Raw genomic sequence first — 16,229 nt, 5'->3', positions numbered from 1 at the left:
CTGTTACTAGCTTAATTTTGATATTATACCTTGCTAATAGCTTTTGGGAATGATCAATTTTAATTCAGTGATATTTCTAAATTGCATAATTAATATCTGACATTATTCCCAGTGCCTGACACCTGCTTGAATATCCTTTACCATGAGGAAAATTTTCTATTTGAGCCAACGTAAATAAAATCTGGAAACTAGAGAAAATAGCTACCTTGACAAAATTTGGCTTGTAGGAGCCCAGCAGATACTTTAAATACTTCCCTGTTTCTTTTCTTTTTTTTTTTTTTTTATTGTTGGGGATTCATTGAGGGTACAATAAGCCAGATTACACTGATTGCATTTGTTAGGTAAAGTCCCTCTTGCAATCGTGCCTTGCCCCCAGAAGGTGTCATTTTGTGAGTTCTTACACAGTACCCTTTCAGAAGTCTTTCTTCCTGCTCACCTTCCTTACCCTAAGTCCCAGTTTCATAGACTGATAATAATGGGCACCGGGAGAGCAAACCATCCCTTCTGGACCCGGAGTCTAAGCATCAGTTGCTGGTTGTACCTTCCCAATTTAAATGGCTATCTTTACATGTATCTAAGTAAATTTTTAGCCAGAAAAAGAACTTACAGTATGGATTAATAACTAAAACTTTTTGCCAGGCTATTAATGTAAACCTAGTGATAAACTTGGCAAAATATGTTATGTTGCTAAAGATGTCATTTCCTCTTCATCAGGGAATCACTGATGCCTTTTAATCTAGAAGGCTGCAGGACTCTCTGGCTCCCTTTTTTGGTTGGATTTCTCTTCATTCTCTTTCTTGCTCTGCGCCCTTCTATTCCTCTTCACTGGCACGGCTGTTTCCTTGCATCATGCCTTAAATCATGCCTGCAACTGCGCCTTTAAAGAATTTCTGAGGGCATTGGCTTTCCTCCAACATTCTCCAAAATTTCAATTCCAGTGTGTAATAACCGAGAACAGTGTCTCTTTTCTACATACTGCCTGATGAGCCTCTCGGTCTCCAGGATACGTCTGATACGTTTATAACCCTTGGCTTTTTGAAGATAAGATGCAGCCTCAGAATTCGAAACATGTAGAATAGGCTACATGATACGGAAATCTGAATTCAAATCATTCTTCTTCTTTCAAACTACTCAGCATGCCCTTGATTTAAGGACCTCAGGGATTAAACTTTAAGCTATTTTGTGCCTATGATATGCAGACTATATATAGAGACATTCGAGGAAAAGGCGAACTAGAAAAGTCACAGACAATAATCCCAAGGAGCTTCCCACATCAGGCTCAATATTAGTCTGTCGTCTCCCAACCTTGCACTCTGATGAGATAGAAGATGTGCTTATAAATATGTTTTAAGATAGCCAGCCCATGAAAAGAACAAATGCCAATCAAATTTTAATTCATTGTCTATATTATTGAAGGTTCTCCAGAGAGACAAAACCAAAAGGAAAAAAAAAGTGTGTATATGTGTATAATAAAAATTGTATTAAAATTGTAATGTTTGTTATCTTGTATATTGTTTCTTGTATCTCCTGCAATTGGAGAAGTCAAACATGACTTGAGTATTACAGTTTTAATACAGTTTTTTTCTTATGTTTTTTTCTTATGTTCACGGTTTTATGTGTATTCTCCTAAAATGGGTGCACAGTTTGGGGCAGTTTGGGGCATACTCTGAGTGTGTGTGAGGGAGGGAGTGGGGGGGGATAATGTAGGAATTGGCTTGTGCATTTATGGAGGCTGAGAAGCCCGCAATCTGACACCCATACACTGGAGAACCAACAGAGCTGGTGGTGTAATTCAGTCCAACGGCCTTGGGAGTGGGGGTGCAATGGTGTAAGTCCCAACTCAAGTCTGAAAGGCGGAGAACCTGTTTGAGCCCAAAGGCCTGAAAACCAAGAGCACCAGTGTTTGATGGTGGGAGAAAATGTGATGTGTGCTCCAGTTCAGACACAAGAAAATTCTCCCTTCCTCCATCTTTTTGTTATATTTGGGCCCTCAACAGATCACATGATCCTCCCACATTGGTGAGGGTGATCTTCATTCAGTCAACTGATTCAAATGCTAATCTTTCCAGAAACCCTGACCCAGCTGTCTTCTGGGCATCCTTTAGACCCCTCAAGTTGACACATAAAATTAACCACCACCCTGTATTTGCATGCTATGTCTTTTGAGGCATGTGTTGGCTCACCACCAATGTTACTTTATTTTATTTATTTTTGAGACAGAGTCTCGCTCTGTGCCCTGGGTGGAGTGCTGTGGCTCACAGCTCACAGCAACCTCAAACTCCTAGGCTCAAGCATTCCTACTGCCTCAGCCTCCCAAGTAGCTGGAACTGCAGGTGCCCACCACAAAACTTGGCTAGTTTTCCTATATTTAGTAGACATGGGGTCTCACTCTTGCTCAGGCTGGTCTGGAACTGAGCTCAAGCAATCCACTCAAGTTAGCCTCCCAAAGTGCTGGGATTACAGATATGAGTCACCACACCTGGCTCATCATACCATTTAATGGTGGTGACAGTGGTGATGGAGAACAGGTGTGAAAAACTTAATGAAATGGGCAGTAATTAAAAATTTATCCAAAAATCAGTGATGTCCTCATGACTGTTCCTACTCTGAACAACAAAGATATAAACTACAACCCTTGGAATTGTGCTTCCCATTGGACCATTTTTTTGGTCGCATTTTGGGAAAAGCGCTGAAATACTTAACATCCTTTACTACTAGTGGAATCTGTGCATATAAATGTTACAATTATACACCAGTATCAAAGTAATTTGCTTTTATTTTTCTTCTTCATTATTTTAACTAGTTGGGATTTTCCTTATAAACTAAACCTATGAATTCTACTAGCTCTTAATAGATGATACGGGTAAATATAATTTCTCTGTGAAGGTTAGGTTGGTTGGAAAATGTCATTCTTTGACCTACTCAGCCTTGCTAATCAAGAGGCATCTTCAGAGGGCTCTAGTGAGATTAAACAGGCTGCAGTCCATCAGCCACCCCCTTTATTTGTTTAAATTACAATTTTTTTTCAGGCATCAGGTCAAGTGTATCTGATGAAAGCCACACCAACGTGTTTGAGGGCACATACAGCTACGTCTCTGGCAATTGGATAGTGCGCTGAGTTTCACCATAAGCTGTTTTGAATTAATGTGAGACATCAGCCGCTGGCTTTAGGTGGCTTAATTATCAGAATTGTCACATTTTAGTTATCAGCCCAAGGGGTGTATGCTGGGGTTGATTGTGAACATGTGGTATCACCTGATACAGGTTCCCTGATGGCCAGATATGGGTCACTTCACGGAAAGCCTTGATTTAAAGCAGGACTGTCCTGAATAGGAATCTTTATCTTCAGAATATTTACAAATAGGAATCAGATTTTCAAAGAAGAAAGGAAAACTACTTAAATACAAAGCTGTTCAGTTGTAAGGAGAAAAAAATAGATCAGTTACAATCTTAGCCTTATATATAGGACTTACGCTACTATTAAAAGATTTCTGAATGTCAACATTGATTGTAGGTTTTTTTCCATCTTTGCACTGAAAAGTATTAAGATCACTCAATTTATTCTAATATGCTAGACTAAACTGTGTCTCACTCTATTATTAGAGTAAAATCAATCCTTATCAGAAGTCTTCTATTCTAAAGCAAGTAGAATATAGTCTTCTTTATAATTTTTACTTAAAGGAACTCCAACCATTTACCTGGAAATTCTTCAGTGTTGGTGCAGCTTTCTGTTCTGTGTTTAACTGCGTTTCCACCGAAATTCGTGTGTGAGGACGCACAACCCACAGTGTCCCAGTGACCATCACGGTGCCCTAAATTCTATTGTTTCCCTGAATACTATTGCTTTCCTGAAGCATCAGTAATAATGGAAATAATTCTTCTGAGTCACTGCACTCATCCCCGTTCGGTTCTGATAGTATTGACTACAATCTAAGCATTTTTGCTTCACTCAACACAGCTCTTAAAGGCCTTTCCCTTCTGAAGGCACGCTCTCGGTGGGTGGTCAATACCCCTATGAAATTGTCGGACTTGAAAGTAAGATGGATTGTTACTGGAACATTAAGTAGGACAGGGAGCAGATGAAATTTAAATACAAAGTTGCAGCTGTTCATAAGCCCCAAAACTTAAATTAGTTCAGCTGAACTGCTAAATTCCTGAAAGAAACAAACTGAGGAGTTGGCCGCTTATCCCTAATAGCAGGAAAATGTGTCTAACGTAGAACTGAAGCCCAGCAATCGTAAGAAACAAACATTGGCACCGACGCCCTGCTCAGTCAACCCTTTTGATCTAATTTTTTACAACCCCCGAGGAATACACAGAAAACCTGACATCCAGGCCCGACCCTGCAGCTGCGGACGGGATTCCCTCCTTCCTACCAACCTTCAGGCTCTTCCTTGGCTTCATTGCACCCCAGGGATGCCTGCCTTTTTCTTTCCTTCCTTCCGTTCACACTTCTCTCGGTCTGTTTGTACCCCATTTCTGTCCGTGTCTCCCAGGTTACCCTGCCCCCAGGAGCTGTGTGTTCTGAGTCCCCTTTATCGCCTGTCTGTCCACCCCACCCCCATTTAGCCACCAAGTCTCAGTGCAAGCACTTCACGGGGTTTCTGCTTTGTCTCTCCTTCTCTTCTCGCTCTACCATTACTCTAATCGGGACCATCATCAACTCATTTCTCTCTTTTTTTTTTTTTGAGACAGTCTCACTCTGTCACCCTGGGTAGAGTGCGGTGGCATCATAGCTCACAGCAACCTCAAACTTTTGGGCTCAAGCAATCCTCCTGTCTCAGCCTCCCGAGCAGCTGGGACTACAGGTGCCCCCCACAAGACCTGGCTAGTGTTTCAATAGAGACTGGGTATTGCTCTTGCTCAGGCTGGTACTGAACTCCTGAGTTCAGGCCATCCACCCTCCTCAGCTGCCCAGAATGCTGGGATGACAGGCATGAGCCATCCTGCCTGGCCTCATTTCTCATTTTTAATAGTTGACTACCTAATTTCTGAGTGTCACCTCTTTATTTCCTGCTGGTTCTATAGGTTAGTAATAGAATCACTTTTAGCATGTATTTCCTCTTTTAAAAATCTGCATTCGCTCCGTTTTGCTTATTTGAACAAATCTGAAACCCTCGTGCACTGATCACATTTTATTTTCACCCTAGGGCTTCTTGCCCGTTCGCAGCGCTCTTAGGGACCATTTCCCCCCTGACACACTCACGTTCGCTTCCATTCCTTTCTGCCCTCTGTACTAATAACAATTCCATGCGTCTTTCACTCTCTCCTCTAGATTTGCCCCCACTGTGAAGTTTTGCCTAAACTAACACCAGCCCATGGTGATTTTTCTCATTTGAATTGCCTCAGAATGACACACACAAACGGAAACTCTCTATAAATTTTATAGATTGCTTCCAAATTGTTTTCTAATTTATCATGAATATATGAATTTCCCCTCAAACAAGATTTAACATTCCAGAAGAAGAACTGTGAATTGTACCATTTTAAACGTGTGAATTCTACCATTGAATTTAAAAATAACTATTCCTAGTTCCTGGGATGTTTCCCCAATTCAGTTATTGCTAATCCCTGTGTGAGTATCAGAGGAACTAGGTCTTAATGGCATAATCAGATCCCATGTCAAATAAATGACATTAAGAGTGTCATTAATATAATTCCGTATTCCCAGAGATGTTCTGGAAGGTTTATATGTATTCTCATTTATTATAAATACATTGGCGCATGCTTAAATGAAAAAGACTGAATTAAAATGAATTTAAAATGACAAAAAAAGATGTTCTATAAATGTAAGAATTAAGGTCTACATTCTCATGTAACTCTAAGCAAGTAAATAGATCCCTCCCGGTCCTACTCATTAAATCATGCTGCGAACTTGTTTCAGACTATTCCGCCTATAAAAAATTGCACACCTGTGGAACAGACCTGAACCATAATCATACAGCTAAGGAATTATGACACCTAGGACATATCTGAAAAATATGAAGGCAGACGTTATCTCCCTACATTCCTTCCCCTCCACATTCTTCTTGGGATGCATTAAGTGTTTTGTGAATTCCAAATTATGTACCAGCGAATACAAAGAATTTTACCTCTGCAATATCATCTGTATAATATAAAATTAATTGACGCTTATATTTGTGCTTTTATGAAACTGCTAATCCCAAGTGAAATGTTCTTATGAATATGAAAGGAAAATGCTTTTGTTACTATTGGGGCCTGTTTCTACATTTGATTTGGATTTATAAATGATTAATCAGAATAATAAGCACAACTGTAGGTTAAAATGTTTGAGCAACATAAGACACTCCCACACATACAGAACCATCCTGATATTTCACTAAAGCTTTTGAAATAATTTATAATTCTCCGATTCATTTTAAAAATACTGAGGCTGCCAAAAAAGTGTACACATTTTAAGAAAGGAAAGACTTTATTAAAATTGTAATACTCGATATATACTGATTGCAAAAGATGGATACAAGCCATGCCAAGTGCCTCTTGTAATTGTAGAAGTCAAACATGACTTGAGTGTTACACATTTACTACAGTTTTTTCCTTTATTAAAATGTGTCTATCTTTTTTGACATCCTCTGTATATACTGTAGAGTGCTGTACTTGTAGCAAAGCATTTTTATTATGCATGCAAATAAGAGACCAGTAAGCGAGCATCAGACACACAAGGTTGTGTTATATGGAGGAGGGAGGAGACAGGCAGGTTAATCCTGCCTACATTTTTGAAAAGTTGAAAAAAATTGGAATCTACCAGGGCAGAAGGAAAGATACTTGTTAAAACTGAAAACCTACAGAGACAATGCTACCATCTCTGACGTCTAGTGCCTTTAGATAGTGAGCTGATCTCAGCTAATGGGATGTGAGGCAAGGGTGTCCTTACCAATTCCTAAGTTCCTACTGAAGTAGTAACACCACCCTTTCACACTAAGCTCCTATATGGACTGGTCGTCACATTGAGAAATTGCACTTGGTACCCTAAAAATACGAGGGCTGGGCAGACAGATAAAAGCATGAGAATTGTTCCAGTTGTCTCAGTTGCATGTGCCAGAGAGACCTACCTGAAAAGCTCTGACTCCACGCAGGGATGTTCTCACCTGTTGGCCTGGCATGACTGACTTCACTAAGTTATCCATTATTTGTTAGCAGCCGATAAACCCATCAAAAAGTAACCAATAAGTAAGAACTTATTTGAAGAGTGACACTATATTAGTACTGTCAGGGAGTATGAGCAAGTAGCCATCGGTTTATTGTTTCACAAAGAGAAGGGGTGTTTGGAATTAGAACTTTTTTTTTTAAGGTCAGAATCCTTCATCCAAAGCTGCAGAAGATTTGATGTTTTGTAAATGGTCGGTTTTATCTGAGATCTGGTTAGGGGCTTTGCCAAGTGAACAGTCTCCAAGTCAGTGGCAGGGAAAAAAAATGGGAAATTAGAACTTTCCCCAGCCTCAGATACAATGCTGTTCCGGAACTCACAGACAGACGCAGCAGAGCGGGCCTCTGAGTGTCATCAGTACCCGGCTGTGGATGTCACTGGTTGCAATGCACGCAGATTTATGCACACAGTGCGCAAACAGGACTCATGTCCATAAACAAGAAAATGATTAATTAATGAAAATTCATTAATTAGGGTCATTTGTACAGTTCCATTGTCAACTTGAGTCACTTGTTTCAATTGACGTCTCCTTTAGAAAGTCAGTCACAGGAGCCGTTTATTCATTCAGCAGGAGTATTGTGTAGGCCACCTTCTGCTTGACCCATAATGGTATTCCTAATAAGGCATTCATTTCATCCTCATAAGCAGGTTTAACATATTCTCATAAGCTGTTAAATTAATAAATACTTATTAACCGGGCTAGATTTCATCTCTCATCAGTGGAAATAATGTGGTTGCCTGTTACAATATGTGTCAGCTGGTTACTTTTTATCTTTTAGTGAGTCCCTAAACAAAATCAGTATTTTTACAACTTTAAACATGTAAAAAGACTTAGGTGATTCCATATACAAAATAATAATTTCCTTCTGAATCAAACTGTAAAAGAGATTCTAATAAACTGATTTGCCTTCCCTGTCTTTGAATCCCATCTATGCAACTTTCCCTATCTGTATTCCTTACCTAAACTTTCCTTCTCTCTCTTTCTACACTCACCTCAAACTTGCTCTTTACTTTATTGAATCATGTCCCCTCTGCCAAAAGTCTGTTGTGCATCCAGGCTTTCTTAGGCTTGTTTGAAATAGCTGTTTTTCTTCATAAGCTCTCTCTTGAACTTTCCCCGAGTTAATTGCTCTCTCTGCTATTATCCCTGCTATGTTTAAAAGGCAAGCGCTGTGTTTCCAGAGTAGGCCCTGCACAGGCTCTTCTCCCCACTCCGCTTACCCCGGAGTTCTGAATCAAGGGCATATAGGTATCCATGGGAGAGAGGAAGCCTTGGCCTTGAGGACAACGTTGGGGGATGGTGAGCAATTTATTAAAAGGCAAATAAAGAAATGGTACTTTTCCCCTCAATCTAAGAGCTAGAGAATTCGTTCAAGATATTTTTTTTTCATTTTTTATGAAAATGACTTTAGGTAAGTCATTTAGTCCCTCTAGACCTCCCTTTCATTGCCTATAAAATGAAAGTGTGATAAGCTCATTATGATCCCTTTTAAAATTAAAATTTGTGATTCTGAGATACTGTGCAAAGGATTTCTACAAGAACCGAAAAGTTAGACTTAAGTTGAGAATAATGTTCTCAACAATACCCTGACACTTCTGATGATTAACATCTACCTTCTGCTTTTCATCCTGGAAGGTGGCAGCTCCAATTTCCCCCCAGATGCATCTGAAAGCCAGGTGGGAAGATATGAAGTGAGAACATTCTGAGGCCACGTGCATGCTAAGTACACACGCAAAGAATGAGGAGCCTCACCAAAGGGCAAGATGGGACTGTCCCTTTAGAAGTGGAAGAGTTCATCCACCTCTAGGAGGCATCTCACTAGACAGGGACGGGACTTTTTCTTTGTTGCCACAGCAGTTGGGCTAGGTGTTCTGAGGAGCCTGCCTCTCCGTCAACACCCGCTCACCAGGCCCTTTTGCTAATCCCCACCCAGATGTTCTGTCTGTCCCTCCTCCGTGCAGCTGGGCTCTGATTAGTCCCAGGAGGCCCTGCCTGGTGGTAATAATTTTCAAAGTCACAGAACTGTTGCATGGTGGATTCCAACTGTTAAACATCACTGGCAGAAAACCCAAGATAGGTCTCTACACATAAAGGGACCCTCTTTCTGGAAGTCATCTTTCAGAAATTTAAATTCCTGGTGCCTACCTTGGCAGGCTTTGTTATCCATCTGAAGAGGCCCAGGGCCTCCGGGGCTTCTCACTTCACTTTCCCGGTTCCTTCTTTCCTTAAGCCTCACAGTTTCAAGGATGGATGATTTTTTTTTTTTAACCAGTTCTGCCCCCAAATTGGTAGCCTAGAATTTCAAACCAATTATTCAGAACATGAATTCAGTATTTCAAACAAATTATTTTGACACAAATGAAAGGTTCAAGTGAAATGCTTCTTCCTGGCATCTCCCAATGCTCCACCCATTTTTAATCTCTAGCTCATTTATTCCAGCTTTGACACAGATATATAGGCATATGAAAGAGCATGAAATATGTTATTAGTTGAAAGAGGGGCTCCCCCATCATTCTTTTGGGCTAAGTGTATCCAGGAACTCCTTTACACTTGGCTCTATCCAATTAGTTTTTTCTGATTTGCACTACTAAAACCGAAGGTAGACCATTCTTCCATTTTTAAAGTTGGCATTCCTAAGATGCTGATTCTGAGTTAAAATTTAGAAGCATCATAGTAGCCTCACAGATTTGCAAGAAAAGAATTTATAACTCTGATCAAGGACTTTGATTCAAGCAGCTGAGCCCCAGCATCAAAACCTGGAAGTTGGAGCTCCCTAGAAACACTGGGCTTTCCTTTCCTTTAGTTTCAAGGGTTTGAATTTGAATTAATCTCAAAAGCCAAAACATTTTTGGCATTGGCAAAGGGGCTTCTTTAAAATGTTCTCACAAACCAATGACGATTTAACATCTTCCTTAAATTTCGAAGAGAAACTCATATTTGGGTTGGGAGATAGGGCAGAAAAGATTCTCATGCTAGCCAATCACAGGGACATATCTACATAGAGAATATATTTATTTACTGTATTAATGTTGGCATCTTCTGATGCTTTCCACATTATCCTGATCAAAAAAACGTATTTCTTCTTTTCCTCTCTTCCCTCTTTTTATTTTTTTCCTGCTTCAATAAGTGTATGGTTATGCTTCCAAAAGAAATGGGCTTAGAAGACTCACTTTGTCCTTATGCACTCCTTAGCTGTCAAAATACTCACCCACACCAACATTGTATTAGAGCAAATTAGGAGCCACGTGACTCGCCAGCAGCCACTGAGGGGGGTGCAGTTAGAAATTCTTCCTTCATCTGCTGTCAGCTGGTAAGATCAAGTACAGTACCTTTCCTCCTTTCATGCAATCCTGCTTCATTGAAAAAAGAAAATGGAAAAGGATCCGTTCATGCTAAAGATAGTTCAGTGGTACTTCATCCTTTGTTCTTAAATGCAACCTTTGAAAAAGGCATTAGTAAATAAATCAGCACTTCTGTGGCTACACACAAACACTCGTATATCCTTCTGTGGTAATTTTCTCTATGGCTATTAAAATATTATAGTGTTTGAGTGTTTGATTGTAGGGTTGTACACAGTTTTGTTCTCCCTTTTCGCTTATCTCCTCTGTATTTGTATCTAAAGCCTGCTGGTAGTTTATTTTTTTCCACTGATTGAACTTCCCATCATTATTAGCGTGAAGGGAAGGAAGGGGAGGAGTGAAAGACCCATCATCAGCTTTGCTCGTGTGAGTTTTCAGAATCAGCAAAATATCCTCCAGTCCTACTGAAATCTATATTGCTTTATGTTCTAATCAGCAAACTCCAACTCTTCCAACTCATTAAGCTTCCTGGCATTCGTCTTTTCTTAATGGAGATGTCTGCAGGTTTTCACATAACCCATTACGATTTCAGACCAGACACCTTCCTAAATTTCTGTTGGAGAAACATTCTTCACGGTAATCCTCCTTTAATATTTTTCATCTGTCATATGTCTGTGATTCTGAAGGCTTAAAGTTTCAGCTTGTAATATTAATTCAAAATTGTCACCCCTAAATGTATTTCATCCACCATTTTTCAGTATAAATAGTGTTTTGAAGACATTGCACTTACTTTATTATCTACTGATTCAAAGAAAAGAGCACTCAGCTAAAATGATGAAGCAGTCACTAAATTATCAAATGATTTTTTTCAGTAGTACTGATTATTTTCTTTTTTTTTTTAATTAAATCATAGCTGTGTACATTAATGCGATCATGGGGCACCGTACACTGGTTTTGTAGACCGTTGCCAGAAAGGCTATGTTAACCAGTGTGATGAAAATGTGTCGAACGGTCTATCAAATGATTTTTGATGTATCATTTCATTTTTTGCTTCATTTTTTAATAAAACAGTAGTATCTTCTCCAAGGACAATTTGTAAAACATAGCGTTGGAACACTTTTACTTCATCATATTATTCATTGTAACAGATTTTTGTTTTCTAAATTTTTAAATATTTATATTGAATATTTTAAAAGACTTGATATAAAAATAACACAAGTTATTTGGGCTAGCATTTTTTTTCTCAGGGAAAATAATTAGAAAGTACTTTTTTGTAAGGTACTTTTAATACTGTCCCTCTTCATTGCATACCCATTTTTTATTTTTTGAACTAAAAGTACTAGATGAACTATTAAACTAGTCTTGGGTCCGCATATTATCTGAGAAGCAAAAAATAAAATCCTGAGAAACATACTGTCTTTCTGTTCCTAAGACTTGGGTAAAGCCATTCTCTTTTGGTTTTTGTTGTTATTCGCTTATAGACTAACAAAATAAAGAATAACTGAGAAATACATGAATTAGAGAAATAAAGATGAAGACATGGTATAGTGTACATTAAAAATAAAAGACAGTCAACAACAGTTTTTAAACCAGTTTTATCCAATTCTTAATTATTTTGTGTAGGATCTTAACAGTATCTCAATAATCAGTCTTATATATTTTATTATTAAAGTAAACCTCAATTTTTCTCACCAAACCTTTTCATTATTTTTTTAATCTCAGGACAAATTTTTAAAGCTTTCATTTTATATTGGTCATAGTATTTATTGCTGTAATTAATGTAGCAGAAAGATATTCTCACACACTCATAAATTCATGGAAATAACAACTTCTATGCTGAAATGTTTCACACTTCGTGACAGCCCAAATACGAGTTTCTCTTCAAACTTTAAGGAAGATCTTAAGTCGTCATTGGTTTGCGAGAACATTTTAAAGAAGCTCCTTTTGCCAATGCCAAAAATATTTTGGCTTTTGAGATTAATTCATATTCAAAAATAGCTTAACTTCATCTTCAAATTTAGTGGATAAACCTTTTTTCATTAGGAGTTGTTATTAACTAACTGAAAAAGATGCTATTATTTTTTAGCACTTTACCTGGTTTTCATCTTTCAAAGATTCACAAAAATCTAAAAGAAAGTAAATACATTTTGACCCAAGATGTATTAAGATAACGTTAGTTGGAAATTATTCTTTTACGTATCGTATGTATATGTGCACGGTACGGCATCAACCCTGCCAATGTTCAGCACTTCCAGTGGGTGTGTGTATCTGTTTCCCACTCGAGATCTATCTGTATATATATCTCCAGTTCCCAGCAGACGAAGCCAGAGACTTAAAATTTCAGTCTCTCCTTGAAACTGACCCTCTTGAAGTCTCTGGAACCCTTGAGTCTTCTTTTTCCTTCGGTGCAATTCAGCATATTCAATTCCACAAGTATTAATTGGGCTCCCACTCTGTGTAAAGCACTTGGTACGGAGCACAGCAGAGAACAGGCTTCCGTCCTTCTCCTCCCTGATTTCAGCCCAGAGGGATGCTCTGTCTTCCTTTCTCCTGGAGAATCAGAGCTGCCAGAAGTATCACTGCCAACTGAAGTATCACATCTGGCTATTGTGCATCACATTTGGATAGCGCCAGTTTCTTTATTCTTTCTCACGTGGCAAACCACCTCACCCAGAAGCACCTGTTTCTGCCTAAGAAATGCACGGCACGCGTGAGCACACACCGCAGCTCCATCAGGTTCTCCAAGGCAAGTAGGTTGGCAGAGCTTTTACTTTCAAATACTTTCCATCTTAAAAGCCTATCCGTTATTTCCTATTTCTCTGGTCATTCGAAGTACTTTCCTAACATCTCAGAAAGCGTGGTTTTTACCGATTTGGAAAAATAACCTCAAACCCTTTTATACATAATGATAAGTGAGAAGGAAAAAGAAAGGAGAATGAACATGAAAGGGCTCAGGGTCCCTCAAAGCAACACCGGGGTTGACATTGTATAGTCTGAGAATTAAGTCTTTTTCTTTATTGCTCAGCAGAAATGGTAGAGGAATGATTTGAATAACGTTTCTGGGGGCAACATGTACTCTATTTACCCACATTTTTATATAGTGTATGTAAGCATAAAGTACATCAGAGTAGTAAGTATTCTACTGCATAGAGTGCAACTCTATGGAAATTCATTTAAAATATAGTGTTTTGACTCTACTTACATCTTGAAGTGGTGGATGCGTAGTTCATGATGAGCACTCGGCCTGGTGTGCATGGACTCTGACTCCGAGAGTGATACCCTCCCGCTGCGTGCTACCCTAGTAAGGATCTTGGAACAAATTTCAAATGTCCTTTCCCCTGGGGTCACTCCGAATGTGGTCTACTTTTGAGGCTAATTCCATATTTGATCTCCCAAATGAAGGGGGAACGAATCCGGTATTTGCCTTCTCATCTATTAGAATTATTTTTGAGGTGTCCTGCAGACTCTTCTCCCCACACAGTGAGAGTCTGTAAGCTTTATCAGCTTCCTCCCATGCTATGTATATTCTATAGTATTTCCAGATATTTACTAAAAACACTCGCAGCTGAATGCTCCTAACACCGCTCACAGCGACACACACAGTCCCACTCTCCTTCCAGCTGCCCACTATATTTAAAATTCTAGAGTTTTACCACCATGTTTTCCCACTTTGGCATCTTGTTTAGTGTAAAGTTAGGAATTAAAATATAAAATACCACCCAAAATACTGCGTAGACCAGAGTCTTCCAATTATTATTACAAAATGAATTCCTGTGTTTCTATCAAGTTTTTGAATCTTTCCTGCCCCCTAAGAAACTGCAAATGAATCATAGCAAGTTCTTTTCCCCCCCTCTTCTCTAATGGGGATTTTCACTCCTGTCATTTAGATAATATGTAACAAAGAAGCGCTGTCACAGGACTGGGTAGCTTGAATCAAATGAGAGCCATATGATGGCAGGCAGAAACGTATGGCTTGGCATAAAAATCTGGCAGTCCATATGTTCTAGATGAAGAAGTAAATGCGTGTGTGTGAGTGTACACACGTGTGCACAGGCACAGTTTGGAGATGTACGTAACAAGAGAGCTATCTCCAAATCTGTTACCATTTTTTAAAGCCCCAGATGTTTTGCTCCTTTCTGAAGTTTGTTTGATGTTCATAGACCAATATAGATTTTAAAGTCATTTCCCAGTGTGAAAAGGAAGGGTTTTCTCATTTGCCATACCCAAAATTGCATGTACTTTTAAGAACAGTGGAGGGAAAAAAAGAAACACTTGTTAAAAAGGGCAGAAAGTGATCCCCTAATGAAGGCCCAAACGCTCTGTTTCCATCGGCGTCACTGGCTCCTGAGACCAAGGCCCCAGCTCAGAGGGTGGAAACCTACTTACAGTTACAATATGTAATATGCACTCCCAGAGAACAGAAAGTGTCCCCCTTGATGTGGGGTGACGGGATGAAGAGTACTGAAAGTGCCAGCCATCAAAAAAAATTTACCATTCTGTTTTGTAACAGGTGTTTATGTTGGCATCACCTTCATGAAAATAACTCTTTACATTTTTTTTAACTCTTTAATTTTTTTAGAAAAAAAAATGCTTCCATCCTTTCACAATTCGATTGCTTAATTCCCTTAGTGGCTCCTTACTGAGGACAAGAAGAAGGCATTCATTTACGCAACAGAGAGTCATGGGAACCGTGCCTGCCCGGGCCCTTCTCCTGTGCTCTCAGAAGGCAGCAGCTACACCACTTCGGGAGCTACTTAATTTCTGAGTTTTTAAGAAAATCCAGCCTCTGAATAAATTCTCATACGGGTGTGTGTGTGTTTGTTCTACTCTTCCTCCAATGAGAAGAGTGAATATCTTGGAGAACATCTGTCCTCTCCCTCTGCAGTTTAACGGCATCTGGAATTGTATCACACACAAAGCACTCCATAAAAATTTGCACGTCTCAGAATCTAGTTCAGCAGCTGATGCCGATGCCAGTGACCGTTCCCTGGTCCCTGTCTCTCCTGCCTAGAGATGGAGTGACTGGTAACAATCCCAGCTTCATTATGGGATCCTCACCTCTGGCCTAGCCTGTCATCTCTGCAACAGAACACATCATCCCTAATCAACTAAAACCAATTACTGTGTGACTTTGGGTAATTAGCCTGCCTGTGTCTCAGTCTCAACTTCAGCAAACTGCAGGACTTGCAAAATTTCACTGCTAAGGTTCATCCATACTTAAAACGCTGTTGGTCTAAAAATCAGCATAACCTTGGAGAACAAGCTTTCTTGCTCACAAATCGAGTTTTGAATGAAACATGTGGCCCAACAGGTGGCTATAGTCCCAATCTTGCTCCCACTGGGCTGGCCTTGCCTGCTCATCTCATGCAGGGACCCTCATTCTAGGCCTGACGCCTGAGTGTCTGTGTGGCCCAGGGCTCAAGCCTGCCATCTCTTCTATCCACTCTCCATGCAAGTCCTTGATGAGCTCAAGTCCACGGCTTTAGACAGCATCTCAATGATGATTTCCACATTGATCTCTCTAGCCCCAGCCTGTTCCTTGAACTCCAGACGTATATTCAACATCTATTCAATTATCACTTCTTAGATGGTCTTTGAGCATCTAAAACTTAACAAGTCTAAAACTGGGCTTTGGGTATCCACTTCCATCCTCACTCCAAAAAATTGATACTCTTTTGAATTGCGATATCTTCCAAAGCCTCAGGACTTCGACTGTCCCCATGATCTGATGGCCTCCCACTCTCTGCTGCCCTCACTTTTG

The 16,229-nt window shown here is 39.6% G+C and overlaps 1 protein-coding gene across 1 annotated transcript in view; it reads left to right on the top strand.

The window, feature by feature from the left end:
• Positions 1–16,229, top strand: part of TENM3 (teneurin transmembrane protein 3) — a 953,923-nt gene that overhangs the window by 129,935 nt on the left and 807,759 nt on the right. The gene's annotated exons all lie outside the window — the stretch shown is intronic.

The sequence above is a fragment of the Nycticebus coucang genome, chromosome 1, assembly GCF_027406575.1.
Source record: "Nycticebus coucang isolate mNycCou1 chromosome 1, mNycCou1.pri, whole genome shotgun sequence".
NCBI lineage: Eukaryota > Metazoa > Chordata > Mammalia > Primates > Lorisidae > Nycticebus > Nycticebus coucang.
Note: the sequence above shows the minus strand (reverse complement) of the source record. Positions and strands in the feature narration are given on the sequence as shown.